The 22,361-nt window shown below is 35.3% G+C and overlaps 1 protein-coding gene across 9 annotated transcripts in view; it reads right to left on the reverse strand.

The window, feature by feature from the left end:
• LINGO2 (leucine rich repeat and Ig domain containing 2) overlaps positions 1-22,361 on the reverse strand; it is a 1,279,451-nt gene that overhangs the window by 1,108,666 nt on the left and 148,424 nt on the right. For 2 of the 9 annotated variants that reach the window (XM_078370432.1, XM_078370427.1), the window contains one exon: positions 7,005-7,135. The exons of the other annotated variants lie outside the window; for them this stretch is intronic. The gene's annotated coding sequence lies outside the window, so the exon portion shown is untranslated. The remainder of the gene's footprint in view (positions 1-7,004; positions 7,136-22,361) is intronic. 9 annotated transcript variants of the gene reach the window in all.

A 22,361-nucleotide genomic window follows, 5' to 3' on the forward strand; every position in this document is an offset into this window, starting at 1 on the left:
GAAATTATTATGAAATGACTTACTTTTAAAAAATTAACACAATGCTGCCTACATAGTCAGCATTCAAACATGTACTTGTTGGCTCACTAATTAAGTACCCAACAGTTTGAGTGGACTCACAAAGCAGCACTTGAATCATCACCAAGTGAGACCAGAACACATGCACATAACCAAAAAGGTTATTGTTTGTCATATTATTTAATTTTTGAAAAATTGAAAATGGGTTAGATAATATATACAAAGTATTTTTCCTCCATTTTCCAAAATGAGTTTTCAGAGAATGAATATGGAATTTATATTTATAATAAAGGAAAAAAGAGGACATTTATGTTACAGTCTAACAAAAATGAACATTAAGAGCAGCAGGATACTATATATGCCTATTTATTTTTTAGCAAATTTTAATAATGCATACCTTCTTAAAAATTATCTTTCCATTTTAAAATTTAAATAATAAATATAAATGAATACTATAGTTATTGATTCTAGTTAGCCCTCTTTCATTTAAAGGATTTTATTGAAATTAATATTTAATATGGTCAAAATTCAGATACAGTAGTTACAAAATGATGCTTACATAGTACAAAATTATACCTAAATATAGTTTTAGGTAAAATTGAATGTTAATACCCATTTTGGAAATCCAAATCAATAAATAACTAAACAATAAATAACATTCATTTTAATCAACAATATATATTTACATAGCTTAAGTTAGTCTAAGATCCACCAGTGCACATAAGACTAACCTGAGAAATAAGTATTCAATCTATAGGCAAGTGATTTCAGAATACCCAAAACCTTTGTGATCTTATAAGGTTATAGGCCAAAAAATTATATCAGAAGCTATTTATGAAGCTAAATATTAAGTATGCTGCCTGGATCTTTAGCAAAAATAATATGTATAGCAGATTTATGTGTCCTATGAAGAACTTTTTTCCCAAATATTAACAACTTCATGTATTCAGAGAATACAAATATTCCATCCTTTCTTCTTCTCTTAGAGTCTTAATGTCCTTCCAACCACAATGACCATACACTTGACTTTGCCCTGCTGCCACTGGAACAAAAGCCTCTAGCTGGTCTTCCTAATTTCAGCATCAATAAAACCCTTTAAACTGCCCTCTACATTGTGTTAGAATTTTCCGGCCAAAATATATTTCTGATCATATAAATTTTTATTGTTAAATAACTGTCAACAGGAATCCAAACCCCATATTTCGAATCTTCAAGTGGCATATATAATTTCTTCAATCAGTTTAATATATCTGTTAAAGGTTTATTGGATTATTATTATTACTATCTTTTGAGATAGAGTCTTCCTCTATCACCCAGGTTGGAGTGCAGTGGCATGCTCTTGGCTCACTGCAACCTCTGCCTCCTAGGTTCAAGCAATTCTCCTGCTTCAGCCTCCCAAGTAGCTGGGATTACAAGTGCCCACCACTATGCCCGGCTAATTTTTATATTTTTAGTAGAGACAAGGTTTCACCATGTTGGCCAGGCTGGTCTCAAACTCCTGACCTCATGATCCACCTGCCTCCTAGGTTCAAGCAATTCTCCTGCTTCAGCCTCCCAAAGAGATGGGATTACAGGCGTGAGCCACCATCCCTGGCCCTAAAGGATTATTAACAAAATATAATGGCTACCTGTATTCACAGCACCATTGATAGAAGTTTGAGGTAAAGACTATGTCTTATTCATCATTTCATTTCTAGAATTGAGTGCATGGTAAATGCTCAATAAAGGTTTGTAAATATCAATCCTGAATATATGAATGTTATTAATAGCTAAATTTAGATTTAATGACATCACTTCCTATTCAGGTTACTGCTAATTTGACTATAGCAGGACCAATAATCTTCCTTCTGTACTTTTCCACACATATTATTAATAGACACTAAAACATTATCATTAAACAAGCAGATTACCCATAAAGAGGAACTCAACTTTAGAAAATTTAGACACATTTTAACTATCTGGTCCCAGATTAGAGTAGAAGGGAGAAGCAGAGAGAGATGGGGGAGAGTGATATTGAAATGTGTCTCCTGGGTAATGTCATAACACCTAATCCAATGAGATATACATGGTGATGAGATAATTTTCCTACTACTGTTGTGTGTGAATTTTCTGAGATGTATGCTGAACAGGAAATCCACTTTGACAAAATGTATGTTTCAATCTGAAATATGTCAGTTCAAGTTTGTTGAAAATCTAATTTCTAACACTTTGTTGTTGCCTTTAGCTATATTACAACTGTCTGTTGGCCAAAAAAGATAACGTCTTCCCTTACTAAAGCCTTACAATGGCTTATATTGTTTATCAGAAAAGAAAAAAAAAATGCAGTTCCTGTATTAGAAGAATACCAGCTACATTTCCCTGATGGCCCATTCACAGTATCTGCCCCCATGAATGAGAAAATGTTCCTTTCATAGATTGTAATCTGTTTTTCAAACACTTGTTGAAATTCAGCTTTATAAAAAGGAGGTGAAAAAATACAGAAAAAAGTGAGGAATAAGTTGGAACCCCCTGATTACTAAGAATAGAAGCAAAATAAATAATGAGATGAACCCCATAAACACTGCAAAGTATCACAACAGTCAGTGCATGTTATAGCTTCTCTTTGCAAATAGTAAAACATTAAAACCTCAGGGTCTTTCATGAAATGCTTGAATATTTTTTTAATGTATTACAGTGAGAACTTATGTTTACAATGTGTTTGTTTCTCAAACAAAATAATATATATATAAAATCATGATTGATGAGATTCCCAAGTTACAGCTATTGTTTAATAATAGCTGATTTCGAAGATAATGTTTTAAGCTCTGTATTATTCAAGAGCCCTACAGATACTTCTACTATTTTTTAAGCTTTTTTTTTATATTTACAGGTAAAATTGTATGTATTCACTGTACATAGCATGATGTTTTGAAATGAAATGACAAAATCTGGTTAATAAATACATATTTTATCTCACAGTTATCATGGTTGTGATGAACACTTTCCATTCACAAAGCATTTTTCAAGAATACAATATATTATTAACCATAGTCACCATGTTGTATAATAGATCTCTTTAACTTTTTCCTCTTGCCTAGCTGAAATTTGGAATTCTTTGATCAACATCTCCTCACTTCACCTTCAACCACCCCATCCTCTGGCAACCACTATATGTGATTATCTTTTTAGGATTCCACACCTGAGTGACATCAGGTGGTATTTATCTTTCCATGTCTGGCTTATCTCACTTAGCCACATGTCTCCCAGGTTAATCCATGTTGTTGCAAATGACAGGATTTTATTCCTTTTTGATGGGTGAATACTATTCCAATATGTAGATATTTCTACTGTTGATTTTTTTTTTTTCATTTTTCTCTTTTTTTGAGACAAGGTCTCAATTTGTCTCCCAGTCTGGAGTGCAATGGCATGACCAACCACAGTACAGTCTCAGTCTCTTGCACTGAAGCAATCCTCCCACCTCAGACTCCTAAGTACCTGGGACTACAGGTGCACACCACTATGCTCACATAATTGTTTTGATTTTCAGTAGATATGAGGTCTCAATATATTGCAAGGGCTGATCTCAAACTACTGAGCTCAAGAAGTCCTCCCTCCTCAGCCTTTTAAAGGACTGGGATTACATGTGTGAGCCAGCACATGATATTGTAATTTGACCATGCTGAGTTCCTTAAAGGATAGAAATCAAGTTTCCACATTTGTACTAATGCCTAAAAAGCAGGCTTTCTATAAATGATCCTTTGGTAAATGAAAATGGAAGTTCATACAATTTTCATTCTAATGATAAACTTAACATTACGTGCTTCCCTCATTTCATGCCTTGAATTTTTTACTCTTTAACCTAGTTACACTGCAAACACTTATGTTATATTATTTGTAGAAAAAAATAGTATAGATTTATATTTTTGTCAGCTGTGCGATTTTTTAAAAAATTATACAAAAACACTGGAAGAAAATATCCCAAAATATTATGAATTACTTCTGGAGGTTGAATTCCTGGAATTTATTTGTATTCTTTGTTATTTAATCTTCACTAATTCAATAACCAGTATGGAATAGTTTTATAACCAGAGGAAATATTTAATTTAAAAGTTCCATTACATTTTTCATTGTTCTGATCAACATAGCTGTTAAAGGCATCACTCTTACATTAACAACCTCTATAAGCTACATTCCTCATTCTATAATAAATAAACTAAACCATTACCAGTCAATATAGCTGAATGATATGGCTAAAATACATGCTACTACTTAGGATCAATATCTGTATAAACTAAATAAAATAACTACAAACAAACAAAACAAGAATGATATTTCAAGGATATGAATGCTCAAGATGTGAGATTTCTCCATAAAAATGAAATGTTACTTCACAGTTCAACCAGTGTTACAAATCAGTGATTAGTTTGTAAGGAGAAAATGCAGAATCCAAAAAAATGGGTAAAAAATATAGTTATTATAGCCACGTAGGATAAATAAGAAGAGGCAAAAATAAGTAGGTTAAGTAACAGGTCAATTTACTCCATTAGAAAGTTGAGGCCTAGATTTTACTCAGAATATCTAAAAAATTATGTTCCACCATTAAATAATAAATTGTCTTCAATCATAAATAATTATAAGGCAGATATAGCCTTTTTTTTTTAAGTTTCCATTGTTTTATTTATTTGATTCAGAGTCACACTTTGTCACCCAGGCTGGAGTGCAATGGTGCAATAGCAGCTCACTGCAACCTCTGCCTCTGAGGTTCAAGAGATTCTCCTGCCTCAACCATCCGAGTAGCAGGGACTGCAGGCACACACCACTATGCCCAGCTAATTTTCTTTATTTTTCGAAAAGAAGAGGTTTCGCCCTGTTGGCCAGACTGGTCTCAAACTCCTGACCCCAAGTGATCTGCTTACCTCACCTCCCAGAGTGCTGGGATTATAGGCATGAGCCACCACACCAGGCCAGATATGACTTTATATATTTGTTTTTCTTAAACAGAACTGTAAATTATTCTAATTGATTGGCCCAAGGTTTCCACAGTACCACTTCATTCTTAGGAAATAAGCTTTTATGTTAAATAAATGTGAGTTCAAACTCTGCTTAAAAATTAACTGCATCCAAGACAATTACTTAACTGCACTAAACCTTACTTTTCCATCAATAAAGTCGAAATAGTATCTAAATCATGGTAATTATTGGCAGTTACATAAAGCACTGCGTATAAATTAACTAATACAGGGCACTTAGCAGAGGCAGACCGACCTTGTCCACTTTCAAGAAGAGATTAAGCCAGTGGAAATTAGGTGATACCAAACTTTCCTGATTCTTCAGGCAAATAAGCTATGCTAAAGCAGGCCTACAAAATTATGACCTGTATTCCTGGAATGCAGGGTATCTTAAATATCCAGAAATGCCTTCTTACTGTCATCAAAGCCACAACATTTCTACACAGAACATTTGAGACCATGATGGAAACTGATCAGCCTCCAGGGTCTACCTTCTAGCTCTCACCTTAACATAAAAGTTACAACTGCAAACTGAATTCTTATTTGTGTCCAAAAAGCAGATCAATATTAGAGGATTCTCATAGAAACTATCTAGGGTATGTGTGGACAGATGAAAAGTAAAAAGGAAGAATACTGTGCAGCTCAGGAAGGACTGTTTCATTCAGGTGATGAGGTCATAAACTATCCATATAAAAGACAGACACATTATGTAAGCAGGGTGTGTGTGTATGTGTGTGTGTGTGTGTGTGTGTGTGTGTGTGTGTGTGTAGCTAATTACAAATATACCCTGAGTTCTTCAGATATCTTTTGAAATGTGATTTTACTGCTACTCTCATCAAAACACAGAATTTATTTATCCTCACTTTGGATCTAGGCTACCCTTGTTAACTTGCTTTGGCCAATAAAATGTGGTACAAATGATGGTTTGCCTCTTCTGAACCTTCATCTCAAGAGGTTTTGCATTCTTACTTAAAGTTCTGGATCATGATGTGAGCAAGGCTAATTTAGCCTGTTAGATGATTAAAGGCATGAGGCCCAATTACTCTCTCTACCCCAATTGACAGTTATTCAATAGGCAGACATGGGCTTAAGGAAACCCAGAGCCCAGCAAGGCTATAAGAACTTAGATGGGTAAGTGAGCCAGCTCAGATTAGCCAAGCCTGGTTCAAAGCTCAAACACTTCTCAGAAAACCCATGGATTTCTGGGCAATCATAAGCGCTTACTAAGTGAAGATGAATTTTGGGTAGTTTGCTACACAGTAATAGCTAGATACACAGCCTGATGCTCAAAGCATGGCCTGGGAAGAAATGCAAATTCTAGTTAATATTATGGTTAACTGGAGGCACTCAAGCTTCATTGCTTCCACAACACTTGTTTTGTGTAAACAAGAGATTTAACCTTTCATCTCTGAACTTCTTAAAGGCTACACTACCTTTTTATCCATCTTTGAATGCTAAACTCCTGCTTATAGTGTGGTACAGAGGTTAAGGATGTGGGCGCTGAAACTAGATTTCCTAGGTTTGAAACCTGCCTGAGTGACCTTAGGTAAATCGCTTAATATTTATAAACACAAATTTTATAATCTCTAATTATCTGCCTAATAGATATTAAAGAATTCAGCATAATAATTGATGCTGTGCACAGTAAGTATAGTAATGCTAATTATTCTTATTAGATGCTCAAAAAAGTAATGCCAAAATCAACCTTGAAAATGGGTAGCAGAGAACTTTACAGTCTTTATAATCTCTGGCTCTACAATTACAAAATTCACTAATCCACAGAAACCCATCATTTGATTAGTCATACTTAGAATGAATACTTGTTGTTTGATAGAGAATGAGAAAAACAGTGATAGACTTTACATAGAGACTGTCAACCTGACATCTTTTAACTTATATACTTCAATACCTTAAAGGCCAAGAAAATGCATCACTTTGAAAGACAAAGGTAAAAAGCCAGTGGATTCTTAAAGCCACCTAATATATTTATACACAAACCAGAAAGTGGATTGGGGCAAGCAGCAAGACTCTCTTCTCTCTTCAAGTAAGTTTCTGCCTCAGTTATTCTCTAAGAATACGCCATTTTGAAGACATAAATCAGTTATGGAAAATAAGCTTTCAGTTTTTTTCTGAAAAAAAAAAAAAAAAAGATTGGCAGACATTCCTTGCTCATTTCACAGATTTTTAGAACGGTATTTATAATTATCAGACTGGTTTAGAAATTCCTTTGCACCAGTTGCTACAATAATGTGTAGCAAATTATAAAAGTTAAAACTTGGTATCAGCTTGTGTTAGAAGGAAAAGCTTAAATGTGTTATCTTTCAGGAAAAAAAAGTGAATAGCAGGGTGTTCTATAGAATGACAGTATAAATTCTTATATATTGAATTGAATTCTATTTTAGAATTGCCAAGTCTAAACATATAATACTTTAATCTGTAACATATTTGTAAAGATATTTGCCATTTTCCTAAGTATTTTATATCAGAAAAATTTCTGAATTATAAAAAAACTCCCCAAATTATGTAATTCATAAATTCCACAATGCATATTTTTCTTATTTTTAATTTTAAACTAATTTTAGACATATAGAAAAGTTGGAAAAATAAGAGTACCTATATACCTCTCATCTGGATTTCCCTAAAGTTGTTTATTAATATCTTATTTCTGTTCCATGATACTCTCTGGGGTCCAATTGTATATTTAATTGCTTTTCTTCTTAGTTTCCTTCAATCTATGACCGTTCTTTGCTCTTATTTTATCTTTCATGATCTTAACACTTTTGAAAAGTACTTCTTTGCAGAATGTTCCTCAATTCAGATTTTCTCACGTTTTTTCATGAGTAGATTCTTCTAATTCCATTATATCAAGATGTTCATGATGTCACTATGTCTTACCAATAATAATATTGACAGTACTCACTCAGAGAAGTGTCTATAGGGTTTTCCATTGTAAATATTATTTTTTCCTCTGTGATTAATAAATTATCTTTTAGGAAGATACTTTGAGACTGGTTACATTACCAGTTTTTTCTAAATATTTACCCACCAAATTTACAAACTGCAAGTCTACCTTATCTACAACAACGATTAATGATATTTGCATTCTTAAAACATTTAACATACCTATAATCAGGATATATCCTAAAATTGCTGACCCCTCACTGTTGTTATCAACCAGTTAGCAGCCATGGTGCAGGTATCACAGAAACAAACTTATTTCTTATTTCTGGTGGCATGACTGGACAAAGATTATCCTTACACATTTTAAATAAAAATCATTTATAGATTAATTGAAGAAAAACTATGAATCCTGGTTGCCATTTGAAAATCTCCCATTGACACTTTCTGGTAAGATCCAGAGAGTCCAAACAACAAAAACCACAGAGTAGCTATGAAGAAAATTAGGTAGATATAAGACAAGCACTTTTTCATGGTTTGGTTTATCTCAATGTTTCTAACAGGACAGAGTACCAAAGTGTTGCTGTTGGTAGTGATGTTTTTATTTTATTTATTTATTTATTTATTTTTTATTATTATACTTTAAGTTCTGGGGTACATGTGCAGAACATGCAGGTTTGTTACACAGTTATATAATGGTAGTTTGCTGCATCCATCACCCCATCATCTATGTTAGGCATTTCTCCTAATGTTAGCTCTTCCCAATCCTCCCATCCCGTGTTATCCCTTCCTTAACCCTGCTAACCCTTGACAGGCCCCAGTGTGTGATATTCCCCTCCCTGTGTCCATATGTTCTCATTGTTTAACACCCACTTATGAGTGGGAACATGGGGTGTTTGGTTTTCTGCTCTTGTGTCAGTTTGCTTAGAATGACGGTTTCCAGCTTCATCCATATCCCTGCAAAGAACATGAATTCACCCTTTTTTATGGCTGCATAGTATTCCATGGTATATATGTGCCATATTTTCTTTATCCAGTCTATCTTTGATGGGCATTTGGGTTGGTTCCAACTCTTTGCTATTGTGAACAGTGCTGCAGTAAACATACCTTTGCATGTGTCTTTTTGGTTTAATGTTTTATAATCCTTTGTGTATAAACCCAGTGATGGAATTGCTGGGTCAAATGGTATTTCTAGTTCCAGATCCTTGAGGAATCACCACACTGTCTTTCACAATAATTGGACTAATTTACCCTCCTACCTACAGTGTAAAAGTCTTCCTATTTCTACACATTTTCTCCAGCATCAGTTGTCTCCTGATCTTTTAATGATCACCATTCTAACTGGCATGAGATGATATCTCAATGCAGTTTTGTTTTACATTTCTCTAATGACCAATTATGAGGAGCTTTTTTTCATATGTCTGTTGGCTACATAAATGTCTTCTTTTGGGAAGTGTCTGTTCATATACTTCCCCCACTTTTTGATGGGGTAGTTTGGTTGTTTCTTGTAAATTTGTTTAAGTTCTTTGTAGATTCTGGTTATTAGTCCTTTGTCAGATGGGTAGATTGCAAAATTTTTTTCCCATTCTGTTGGTTGCCGTTCACTCTAATGATAGTTTCTTTTGCTGTACAGAAGCTCTTAGTTTAATTAGATTCCATTTGTCTATTTTGGCTTTTGTAAATGCACAGCCAATATCATACTGTATGGGCAAAAACTGGAAGCATCCCCTTTGAAAACTGGCACACGACAAGGATGTCCTCTCTCACCACTCCTATTCAATATAATATTGGAAGTTCTGGCCAGGGCAATCAGGCAAGAAAAAGAAATAAAGGGTATTCAATTAGGAAAAGAGGAAGTAAAATTCTCTCTATTTGCAGATGACATGATTATATATTTAGAAGACCCCATCATCTCAGGCCAAAATCTCCTTAAGCTGATAAGCAACTTCATCCAAGTGTCAGGATGCAAAATCAACATGAAAAAATCACAAGCATTCCTATACACAAATAACAGAAAAACAGAGAGCCAAATTATGAGTGAACTCCCATTCACAATTACTACAAAAAGACCAAAATACCTAGGAATACAACAACAAGGAATGTGAAGGACCTCTTCAAGGAGAACTACAAACCACTGCTCAAGGAAATAAGAGAGGACATAAACAGAGGGAAAACATTCCATGCTCATGGTTAAGAAGAATCAATACAGTGAAAATGGCCATACTGTCCAAAGTCATTTATAGATTCTATGCTATTCCTATTAAACTACCATTGACTTTCTTCACAAAATTGAAAAAAAAAACACTTCAAACTTCATATGGAACCAAAAGAGAGCCCACATAGCCAAGACAATCCTAAGCAAAAAAACAAAGCTGTAGATATTAGGTTACCTTACTTCAAACTATACTGCAAAGATACAGTAATCCAAACAGCATGGTACTGGTACCAAAACAAAGATATAGAACAATGGAACAGAACAGAGGTCCTGGAAGCAACATCACACATCTACATCAATCTGATCTTTGACAAACCTGACAAAAACAAGCAATGATGAATGGATTCCCTATTTAATAAATGGTGTTGAGAAAACTGGCTAGCCATATGCAGAAAGCTGAAACTGGATCCCTTTCTTACACTATCGACAAAAATTAACTCCAGATGGATTAAAGACTTAAACATAAGACCTAACACCATAAAAACCCTAGAAGAAAACCTAGGCAATAACATTTAGGTTATAGGCGTAGGCAAAGACTTCACGACTGCTTATTTATTTATTTATTTATTTAGACACAGAATCTCTCGCTGTAGCCCAGGCTGGAGTGCAGTGACACCATCTAGGCCCACTGCAACCTCAGATTCTAGGGTTCAAGTGATTTTCCTGCTTCAGCCTCTCAAGGTGCTAGGATTACAGGTGCTCACCACCATGCCTGGCTGATTTTTATATTTTTAATAGAGACAAAGTTTCATCACGTTGGCCAGGCTGTCTCAAACTCCTAACCTCAAGTGATCTCCCCATCTTGGCCTCCCCAAGTGCTGGGATTACAGATGTGAACCACAGTGTCTAGTTGGTGTTAATGCTTTTAAATCCATATCTATGACACTGAGTCAAATGCTATTTTAAATTATCAGACCGAAACTTTCCTTTAGAAGTTTTGGGAATTCCTTAACTTACTCCTTTATTTTTAAAATAAAGAAAAATGGAGTATAATTTTAAAAACTTAATAAATTCATCTAACACAGCTCTTCCGATAAGTATGAAACTCTAAGTGATAAACCACTGTGTCATTGTTTATTTGATAGTGTTTATTCTTTCTTTAGCATCTTTGAGATACATAGTGCGATATATTTTAATCACTGGACCTAGTTTCAATTACATAGGGAAATATTGAATAGCAGATCACTCAGATTTTCAGTGGAAATTAGGATCTTATTTGTAAAACATTTCAGATGTCCTAAGGTTTAGTTCCTGAAGTGCTTACCTATGCAAAGTTTGTAATACAGAACAGCAATCAAAGTGGCAATCCCATGTGTAGTCTTCCACTGGGCAAACAGCAAAAGGGAAGCTTGTAGAGTAGTGCATAAACTTCATACTTTTAAATTTTTGTAAAAAAAAAAGCATTTGGTCTATAAACATGCTTCATGGAGGAACGAGATTAATACAGCAGACATATTCAGTGGCTCATTTACAGCTATAAGTATATATTTCTAAATTGAAGACAAATAAAAGCCAAATGTTTATTTTTAAGGCGATGTGTTAAATGTAGAACAATGGTTTTATATCTTACATTCTTGCTATACTTGGAGGTTCATCCACCTTTCTGAGACACAATTTCTTTATTTGTAAAAGCAAGCTCAGCAATCTTTTCAAAATTCAGATAACACTTTTTAAAATGTAATAGTATTAAAACATCAGTATGCAACTCACTGAAGACAATAGTTATCTTCATGAAACTTTGGAGTGACTGCATGCATATGTGTGCATAATGTCTCAAATTTAACTTAATTTCTAATTGGAAGTCACTGCCAAAGTCTGAAAGTGAATGGAGTAGATCATCTCTTAGAATGATTCAAGCCTCAGATTCTATGGTATACTCAATTACATTAAATGAACATTTACACCACATAGTTCAGAAACAGATGCCAAAGACTGTAAACCTGAAATGATTAATACAGTTGTCATTAGCCATATGTGACTATTTCAATCTACATCAATTGCAATACAACAAAATAAAATATTCAGTTCATTAGTCACAACAGTCACTTTTCAAGTGCTTTATATTATCGTATGGATAATGATTACTGGTTTTGGTTATTGTTCAGGTGTGTGATTCTATATAAAACTGCTTTACTCTCTCTACATATATTTTCTATATAAAACTGCTTTACTATAAGGTCATTATTTTGGATGACTGCCATTCAACACATGTATGGGGTTGAAATAATTTAATAATTGTAAACTTTGTTTTTCTTACATTAATAATCCATAGAAGTTTCACTAAGATTGAGTGAAAATATATGGGTTTAATTCCTGGTATTGGTGTTACCTTGCTCTGTAATTTGGATTAAGTCTTCAAATTCATTCTATGATTGCATCTTCATATACAAAATAAAAATAATTCTACTTGTGCTACCTTCTTGAGTAGAGTTGTGAGGGCAAGCTGCTACTATAAATAAATAGTGTTTTTGAAGATTTAGAAAACAGAAATGTTATTACTCTAATATTCTGATTTCCTGAGATATTGACATATATTATATGTTTGAGACTTTGCATGTTAAAAACATAGTAATCATGGCACTTTGGGAGGCAGAGGTGGGTAGATCACTTGAGCTCAAGGGTTAGAGACCAGCCTGGCCAAAATGGTGAACCCCATCTCCAAAAGAAATACAAAAAATTGGTTGAGCATGGTGGTACACACCTGTAATTCCAGCTATCTGGGAGGCTGAAACAGGAGAATTGATTAAGCCTGGAAGGCTTTCAAAAGAAAGAAAGAAAAAAAAAAGAAACATAGTAATTATTCCATATTTGTCAAATAGATGTGTGAACAGATCTATTAATGGATGGATAAGTGAATGTATATATCAACAAAATTGTTAAATACTTTAAAGAAATAATATTGCTAACTTAAAAAGTATACATAAACACATATAACATATTTGTAAACACATGTAAAAATATATATTTCATTCATTTAAATTCTTCCACATTTCAAAAGAGTATTAAATACAGAGCATGATATTCATTATATTATATGGCACAAACATTCAGATATATTTTAATTTTAAATACTTCGTATTTGAATAACCTCTCTAGATCAAACTTCACTCTAACATACTGTATGACCTTGGACAAGTGGCCCAGCAAATTGTAAGCATTTGAGTTTGCAAGGCACAGATTAAAGATAGGAACTGTAAATTAATCTCTGCCATATTTTTGTTGTTGTTATTGTTGTTCCTTTTTTAGAGAGGTACATTCCTAATTTTATTTTAAAAAATAAACAGCCCATGACTATAATTTTTGCCATTTCTCTAATCAATGTTTTTGCTCTAAACACAAGTGCATTTATCAGTGTCTATTTTAAGATATCAATTAAATTATTAATCATTGAAATAGAACATCATCAAGCATTACTAAGATGACAATATAAAGAAGAATATCATCTTTTTACTAATATCCAGTGTCTGTGTATAGTGACCCTGTGGTAAGTCCTTCACCCTTCGTGTCTGCTGCCTTCAGCACTATCGATTTACTGACAAGGCCATAATGAGCTTGCCTCTGATCTTGTACAGAAATATCAAAAACATTCATGTGAACTTTTCATCATTCCTAATTTAGAAAGGTGAACAAAAGTCAATGTGAAATAACATGTATAAAGTGTCTGGAATCATAGGACTCAATAAATGTTAAATATTGCTATGTTTAACTAGAGAAATCAAATATTCAATGTAAATGCATTATTAAAGCCTCTTTAGATGATTAAAAATAAAACCACTAATCTGTCTGGAATATATATGAAATAGAAGGAAAAATACAGAAAAGTAATAATTTGCTATAATATTTTAAAAATTATAAAACCATCATGTTAGAACTGGAAAGGTCCTCAGAGGCGTCATAGTCAAAATCTCTGATTTTATGATGAAGAAAATGAGGTCCAGGAGATGAAGGTCACATAGATTGTGGTCATTTATCTTATTTAAGACAGAAGTAGTGGAACAGGTAGTCATAACTCAGCTCTTGACACCACTATCTTTTCAGGTAATTTGACAATATTCTTCCTGGCCTGAAAATTCCAGAGGATACATTATCCTATTAAGAAAAAAAGAACGTTTCTTCAACTCAGTCTTGGAGGATTGAATATATTTTTATTGCCTACAGCAGCATCTAGGTTGACATCTTGGCAGGTAGAGATGGAAGTTCAGAGAAGGAAGAGTTCAAGGTATATGCCATCTTCCAGTGTACAAAAGCTTGTGCATAAGCTTGAAGTCAAAACCAAGGTATACTGGAAGAAGAAAACAAAATGCAGAATGTCTGGTTCATAAGTGGAAAAATGGCCAAGAGGGGAAAGGTAATGAATGATGTTAAGTAGACAAAGACAAAGCATGTGTGTAATCTTACCTAAGGTCTTGTAAGTTATAACGAGCCATCATCAAATAATCATAAGTATTTTAGTCCCAATTTCAATTTGTTCCCTGGCATTTTAGTTTCACTTCATTCCCCCAAGGAAATGGAAACAAAAACAGGTAAGTTGTCACAGAGGTAGAGATATGCATATACATATAGAAGATATACAAATATTTGAACCTCTGAGAAAACTATTTAGAGATTAAATAAAAAAAGTATGGAATCTTTTGCTGAAACAGTTAGAGAAGCCAGGTTACAAAGACATGGAAGTCACATCACAAATGGTGGGGATAGCTTATTTCATTTCAAAACTGAGTAACAGTCATTTTTGATGCTCTCAATACAATTATTCCAGACTACAAAAATGGATTCAGTGACCGAATGAAAACCGTTACTGTTAATTTATCAATACGTACACTGAGTTAAAAAGCAGATAATAACCTGTTCAAGGCATTTGCACATTGAGCATTTTATATTAAGCTGAGTTAAATGGTAACCTTAAAAAGAGTGCATAAAAGTGATTATAAGAAATGTATGGCTTTTGAGCAAAATTTTAAGTCAAAATCCCTATGAAATTTGGGATGTTTACTTCATGAAAGATCTAACATATTTTGGAAGCAAAAACCTTGCTGATCGAATCTTAAGAACTCACAGAAACCAGAAGAAAAAAATAATGAATCATTGTAGTAGTATGAACCTGAACTATGAGAAATAAATTAGACTTCAAAATAAAGAATTTTAGCTCACATTTTTTCAAAAAGAAAAAGGGTTGGAAGTCAGAAAAGTGCAATGCTGAAGACCTACTGCATGTAATAACACAATCTGTATTCAATATGGAAGAATGTATTGAGGGAGAGATTGGAAAACTAGTGAGCAATGCAATTAACTTGCTCATGATTATGTTTCTGATCATTATTACTCACTCCATCTATCAGAAGAAAATATGCCTTTTTATTTAAAAAAAGTTTAACTTATTCGATGTTACTACAGAAAGCTTCAGAGTCGGAGTTTGTATGGACTTTGATTTTACTTTTCAAACTATCATTAAGTTAGGAAATAAAAATATGTATATACTGATTTTTCAAGTTTGAACATGAAATAATAAAGGCTCACTGGAGAAGGATAAAACTGTAAATTTTATTTCCAATAATGTTTATTAATTGAATTATTCATTATTAAGGTATGTATTAGTAACAAAAAAGATACACTGTAATAATTCATGTTAGAATGAAAATGATAATTTTTAAAATCTATTTATGTCAGATAATTCTCCTTTATTTGTACTTTCCAATGATCTTTCTCTATACCTTTGCTCTACTTACTCTTCTGTCTCTCCCCACTACAAGTAACTTACCTAAGCTCACCAATTTTAATGTTGTTATGCTTAAAGGGCAGAGGCTTATCTACTAATCCCAGATTTTTTTGAGTTATTTTCCTAACACACTTAAGCAGGAGCACTTAATAATAAGATACCTTAATATTATAATTTAGTTTTGGATCAATAACTTTAATAAGAATTGACTGAATATTTCAGTGTGAAATAATTAGAAATTTTATTAATTTAAAATTTTAAATGTTATGAATAAGTGATTTATGTCAACTTGTATTATGTGTATTGTTACATGATAATTGCAGGTTTAGTGGGATTACAGCTCATATTGTGTTAAAAATATGTAATCACGGAGAAGATCCAAGATGGCCGATTAGGAAAAGCTCAGGATTGCAGCTCCCAATGAAAGTGCAGAGGGTGAGTGGATGCGGCATTTCCAGATGGATTTTTATTGCCCACAGACCAGGAGATTCCCAGGCAGAGAAGCCCCACAGGTCGCCAGCGTGGCTGTTTTGGCCAGTGCAGTTGTTTCGCCGGCACCCTGATGCAGCAGTTCTGCATACAAAATACACTGATCTAGGTGCTCTTTTAGCTGGCAATTGGAACTCTGGGAAGGCAGAGTCGCCCATTCATCTGATTAAAAAGGGGACTGAAACAGGGAGCCAGGCCAGGAGATTCATGGGCAAAAAAGCACCATGAATCTCAGTGCCGCTGTTTCAGCCACTGCAGTGGGTTGCCGCACAGGAAATCACACAGATCCTGGTGGCTTTTCAATAGGCAACTGGAACACCTGGGAGAGAATCGACCGTTCAACTAAAAAAATAAAAAAGGCTCTGAGGCAGGGAATCAGGTGATTAGGCTCGGCTGGCTCACCCCACAAAAAAACCAGCATTTGGAAATGCTCTGGGTTGAGATTTTCACAGCTAGCACAGCTGAACCCAGGATGGTCCAGCTCTGTGGGGAAGGGGCGTCTGCCATTACAGAGGCACTCCACCCCTACAGAGGTAGTCCGCCATTGCTGAGGCAGCCCGCCGTTGCCGAGGCAACCCGCCATTACAGAGAGAGTCCGCCATTACAGAGGTGGGCCACCATTGCCAGGGCAGTTCTAACTACACCCATATAAACAGGACTGCAGGGAATTTCACATGGCTGGGTGGAGACCACAGCAGCTCAGCAAAGCCTCTGCAGGCAGACAGTGTCTAGGCTGCCTCTTCACTGGGCAGGGCAGCCCTGAAAAAAAGGCAGCAGCACAATGGAAACTCATAAATAAAGCCCTAACTCCCTGGGACAGAACACCTTGGGGAAAAAAAATGGGGTTTAGGAGTTCTGCTGCAGCAGACTTAAATGTACCTGCCCAGCAGCTCTGAATGAACAATGGATTTCACAGCTCAGCCCTTGGGCTCTTATAAAGGAACGACTGTCCCTCAAGCAGCTCCCTGACCCCTGTATATCCAAAGAGTCACCTCATAAAGGAGAGAGCAGACTGACATTTGGCAGGTATCCTTCTGGGACAAGATAGCAGAAGAAGAAACTGATAGCAACCCTTACTGTTCTGCAGCTGCTACAGGTGATCCCCAGGCAAGCAGGGCCTGGAGTGGACCTCAGCATTCCTATAGCAGAGGGGCCAGACTGTCAGAAGGAAAACTAAGAAACAGAAATAACTTAATCACCAACAATCTGGACCTCCACTCAGAAACCCAATCTGAAAGTCAGCAACTACAAAGATGACAGGTGGTTAAATCCACAAAGATGGGAAGAATCCAGCATAAAAAGGATGAAAACACCCAAAACCAGAACACCTCTCCTCCTACAAGGGATCACAACTCCTCACCAGCAAGGGAACAAGGCTGGATGGAGAATGAGTGTGATGAAATGACAGAATCAGGCTTCAGAAGGTAGGTAATAAGAAACTTCTGTGAGCTAAAAGGACATGTTCTAACCCAATGCAACAAAACTAAGACCCTTGAAAAAAGATTTGACACAATGCTAATGGGAATGGACAACTTAGAGAGGAGTATAAGTGAATTGATGGAGCTGAAAAACAGCTGTATCCAGGAAACACATCTCACATGCAAGGATACACAAAGGCTCAAAACAAACGGATCAAGGAAGATTTACCAAGCAAATGGAGAGCAAAAAAGGCAGGAATTGCAATGCTCTTCTCTAATAAAAAAGACTTTAAAGCAACAAAGATCAAAAGAGACAAAGAAGGGCATTACATAATGGTAAAAGGATCACTGCAATGAGAAGAGTTAACAATCCTAAATATATATGCACCCAATGCAGGAGCACCCAGATACATAAGGCAAGTTACTAAAGACTTACAAAGAGACTTAGACTCCCCACAATAAGAGTGGAAGACTTTAACACCCCATTGTCAATATTAGACAGATCAAGCAGACAGAAAATTAACAAGGATATTCAGGACTTGAACTCATACTGGAACAAGCAAACCTAATAGACATTTACAGACCTCTCTACCCCAAATCCACAAAATATACATTCTTCTCAGCATCACATCACACCTACTCGAAAATTGACCACACAATTGGAAGTAAATCACTCCTCAGCAAATGCAAAAGAATGGAAATCATAACAAACAGTATCTCAGACCACATTGCAATCAAGTTAGGACTCAGAATTCAGAAACTCACTCCAAACCGCACAGCTTCATGGAAACTGAACAACTGGCTCTTGAATGTTTACTGGATAAATGATGAAATGAAGGCAGAAATAAAGATGTTCTTCGAAACCAATGAGAACGAAGACACAACATGCCAGAATGTCTGGGACACATTTAAAGCAGTCTCTAGAGGAAAATATATAGCAATAAGTGCTCACATGAGAAGCAAGGAGAATCTAAAATTGACACTCTATCATAAAAACTGAAAGAGCTAGAGGAGCAAGATAAAAAAAAAAAAAAAAAAACCTCAAAACCTAGCATAAGTCAAATATTAACTAAGATCAGAGTGGAACTGAAGGAGATTGAGACACGAAAAACCCTTCAAAAATCAATAAATCCTGGAGCTGGTTTTTTGAAAAGATCAACAAAATAGACAGACCACCAGCCAGATTAATAAAAAAGAAAAGAGAGAATAACCAAATAGATGCAATAAAAAACGATAAAGGGGAAATCACCACAGATTCCACAGAAATTCAAACCATCATCAGAGAATACTACAAACAACTCTATGCACATAAACTAGTAAACCTGGAAGAAATGGATAAATTCCTGGACACTTGCCTCCTCCTGAGCCCAAACCAGGAAGAAGTCAAAACCCTGAATAGACCAATAACAAGGTCTGAAGTTGAGGCAGCAATTAAGAGCCTACCACACAAAAAAAGCCCAAGTACAGATGGGTTCACAGCCAAATTCTACGAGACATACAAAGAGGAGCTGGTACCATTCCTTCTGAAACTATTCCAAATATTCCAAAAAGAGAGAATTAGTCCCAAATCATTTTATGAGACCAACATCATCCTCATACCAAAACCCGACAGAGACTCAGCAGGAAAAGAAAACTTTAGGCAAACATCCATGATGAACACAGAAGCAAAAATCTTCAATAAAATACTGGCAAGCTAATTGCAACAGCACATCAAAGAGCTTATCCACCATGATCAAGTAGCCTTCATCCCGGGGATGCAAGGCTGGTTCAACATACGCAAGTCTATAAACGTAATTCACCACATAAACAGAAGCAAAGACAAAAACCACATGATTATCTCAATTGATGCAGAGAAGGCCTTTGACACAATTCAACAGCCCTTTATGCTAAAAACTCTCAATAAACTAGGTATTGATGGAATGTATCTCAAAATAATAAAAGCTATTTATGACAAACCGACAGCCAATATCAAATTGAATGGGCAAAAACTGGAAGCATTCCCTTTGAAATCCGGCACTAGACAAGGATGCCCTCTCTCACAACTCCTATTCAATATAGTACTGGAAGTTCTAGCCAGAGCAATCAGGCAAGAAAAACAAATAAAGGATATTCAAATAGGAAAGGAGGAAGTCAAATTGTCTCTATTTGCAGACGAAATGATTGTATATCTAGAAGACTCCATTGACTCAGTCCAAAATCTCTCGAAACTGATAAGCAAATTCAGCAAAGTCTCAGGATACAAAATCAATGTGCAAAAATCACAAGCATTCCTATACACCAGATGTAAAGAAAGCCAAATCAAGAACGAACTGCCATTCACAATTGCTACAAAGAGAATAAAATAACTAGAAATACAACTAACAAGGAATGTAAAGGACCTCTTCAAGGAGAACTACAAACCACTGCTCAACGAAATAAGAGAGGACACAAACAGATGGAGAAATATTCCATGTTCATGGTTAGGAAGAATCAATATCGTGAAAATGGCCATACTGCCAAAAGTTATTTACGGATTCAATGCTATCCCCATCAAGCATCCAAAGACCTTCTTCACAGAACTGGAAAAAGCCACCTCAAACTTCATATGCAACCAAAAGAGAGCCCACATAGCCAAGTCAATTCTAAGCAAAAAGAACAAAGCGGGAGGCATCACACTACCGGACTTCAAACTATACTACAAGGCTACAGTAATCAAAACAGCATATTACTGGTACCAAAACAGAGATATAGACCAATGGAACAAAACAGAGGCCTCGGAGGCAACACAACATATCTGCAACCATCCAATCTTTGTCAAACCTGACAAAAACAAGCAATGGGGAAAGGATTCCCTGTTTAATAAATAGTGTTGGGAAAACTGGCTAGCCATGTGCAGAAAGCAGAAACTGGACTCCTTCCGGACACCTTACACTAAACTTAACTCCTAATGGATTAAAGACTTAAGCATAAGACCTAACACCATAAAAACCCTAGAAGAAAATCTAGGCAAAACCATTCAGGACATAGGCATAGGCAAGGACTTCATGACTAAAACACCAAAAGCATTGGCAACAAAACCCAAAATAGACAAATTGGACCTAATCAAACTCCACAGCTTCTGCATGGCAAAAGAAACAGTCATTAGAGTGAATTGGCAACCAACAGAATATGAAAAAATTTTTGCAGGTTCCCCATCTGACAAAGGGCTGATATCCAGAATTTACAAAGAACTCAAACAGATTTACAAGAAAAAAAGAAAACAAGCCCATTCAAAAGTGGGTGAAGGATATGAACAGACACTTTACCAAAGAAGACATACGTGAGGCCAACAAACATATAAAAAATGCTCATCATCACTGGTCATTAGAGAAATTCAAATCAAAACTACACTGAGATACCATCTCATGCCAGTTTGAATGGCGATCATTAAAAAATCTGGAGACAACAGATGCTGGAGAGGATGTGGAGAAATAGGAATACATTTACACTATTGGTAGGACTGTAAATTAGTTCAACCATTGTGGAAGACAGTGTGGTGATTCCTCAAGGACCTAGAAACAGAAATTCCATTTGACCCAGCAATCCCATTACTGAGTATATATCCAAAGGATTAGAAATCATTCTACTATAAGGACACATACACACGAATGTTCATTGCAGCACAGTTTACAGTAGCAAAGGCCTGGAACCAACCCAAATGCCCATTGATGCTAGACTGGACAGGGAAAATGTGGCACATATATGCCATGGAATATTATGCAGCCATCAAAATGATGAGTTCGTGTTCTTTGTAGGAACATGGATGAACCTAGAAACCATCATTCTCAGCAAATTGACACAAGAACAGAAAGTCAAACACTGTATGTTCTCAATCATAGGTGGGTGTTGAACAATGAGAACACATGGAAACAGGGAGAGGAGCTCTACACACTGAGGTGTGTTGGGGGCACATAGGGGAGAGACGGCATGGGGTGGGGAGTTGGGGAGAGATAGCATGGGGAGAAATGCCAGAATAGGTGAAGGGGAGGAAGGCAGCAAATCACACTACCACGTGTGTACCTATGCAACAATCCTGCATGTTCTTCACATGTACCCCAAAACCTAAAATGCAATAAAAACATAAAAAATACATCTAATCACAAAATACATTATAGTAGACTTCTGGAATTTTTCAAAAAACTCACATTGATCAGCAAGAACACACTTCATATACTGTATATTATTGTGTATTTCTATTGTACATATGCTTCTGGTTATATGAAGGTAAAATATTATCCAGTTGGAATGCATTTCAGCTCATTTCAGCCAAGGTCCAAACTGTCCCATTTACTGTTTCATAGGTTAAGTATTAGTAATGGAATTTCCATTACCAATTTGTTCCATTTTACATATTTTCTTATGTTAAAAAGCTCTGTGAATTGAGACAAGTTAAATATCCATGCTTCAGTTTCCCATATGTAAAACAGGAATTTTAAAAGCACATACTTGATAGAGTTTTAAACAGGAATTTTTAAAGCACATACTTGATAGAGTTTTAAAAAATTAAACAATCAACAATAGTCAACATATAGAAAAGCACATAGTACATGAAAAGTACTATACAAGTATTAGCTATTAAAAATATTAATAGAAAAAATATC

Source organism: Callithrix jacchus, chromosome 1 (genome assembly GCF_049354715.1).
Source record: "Callithrix jacchus isolate 240 chromosome 1, calJac240_pri, whole genome shotgun sequence".
Classification (NCBI taxonomy): Eukaryota; Metazoa; Chordata; class Mammalia; order Primates; family Cebidae; genus Callithrix; species Callithrix jacchus.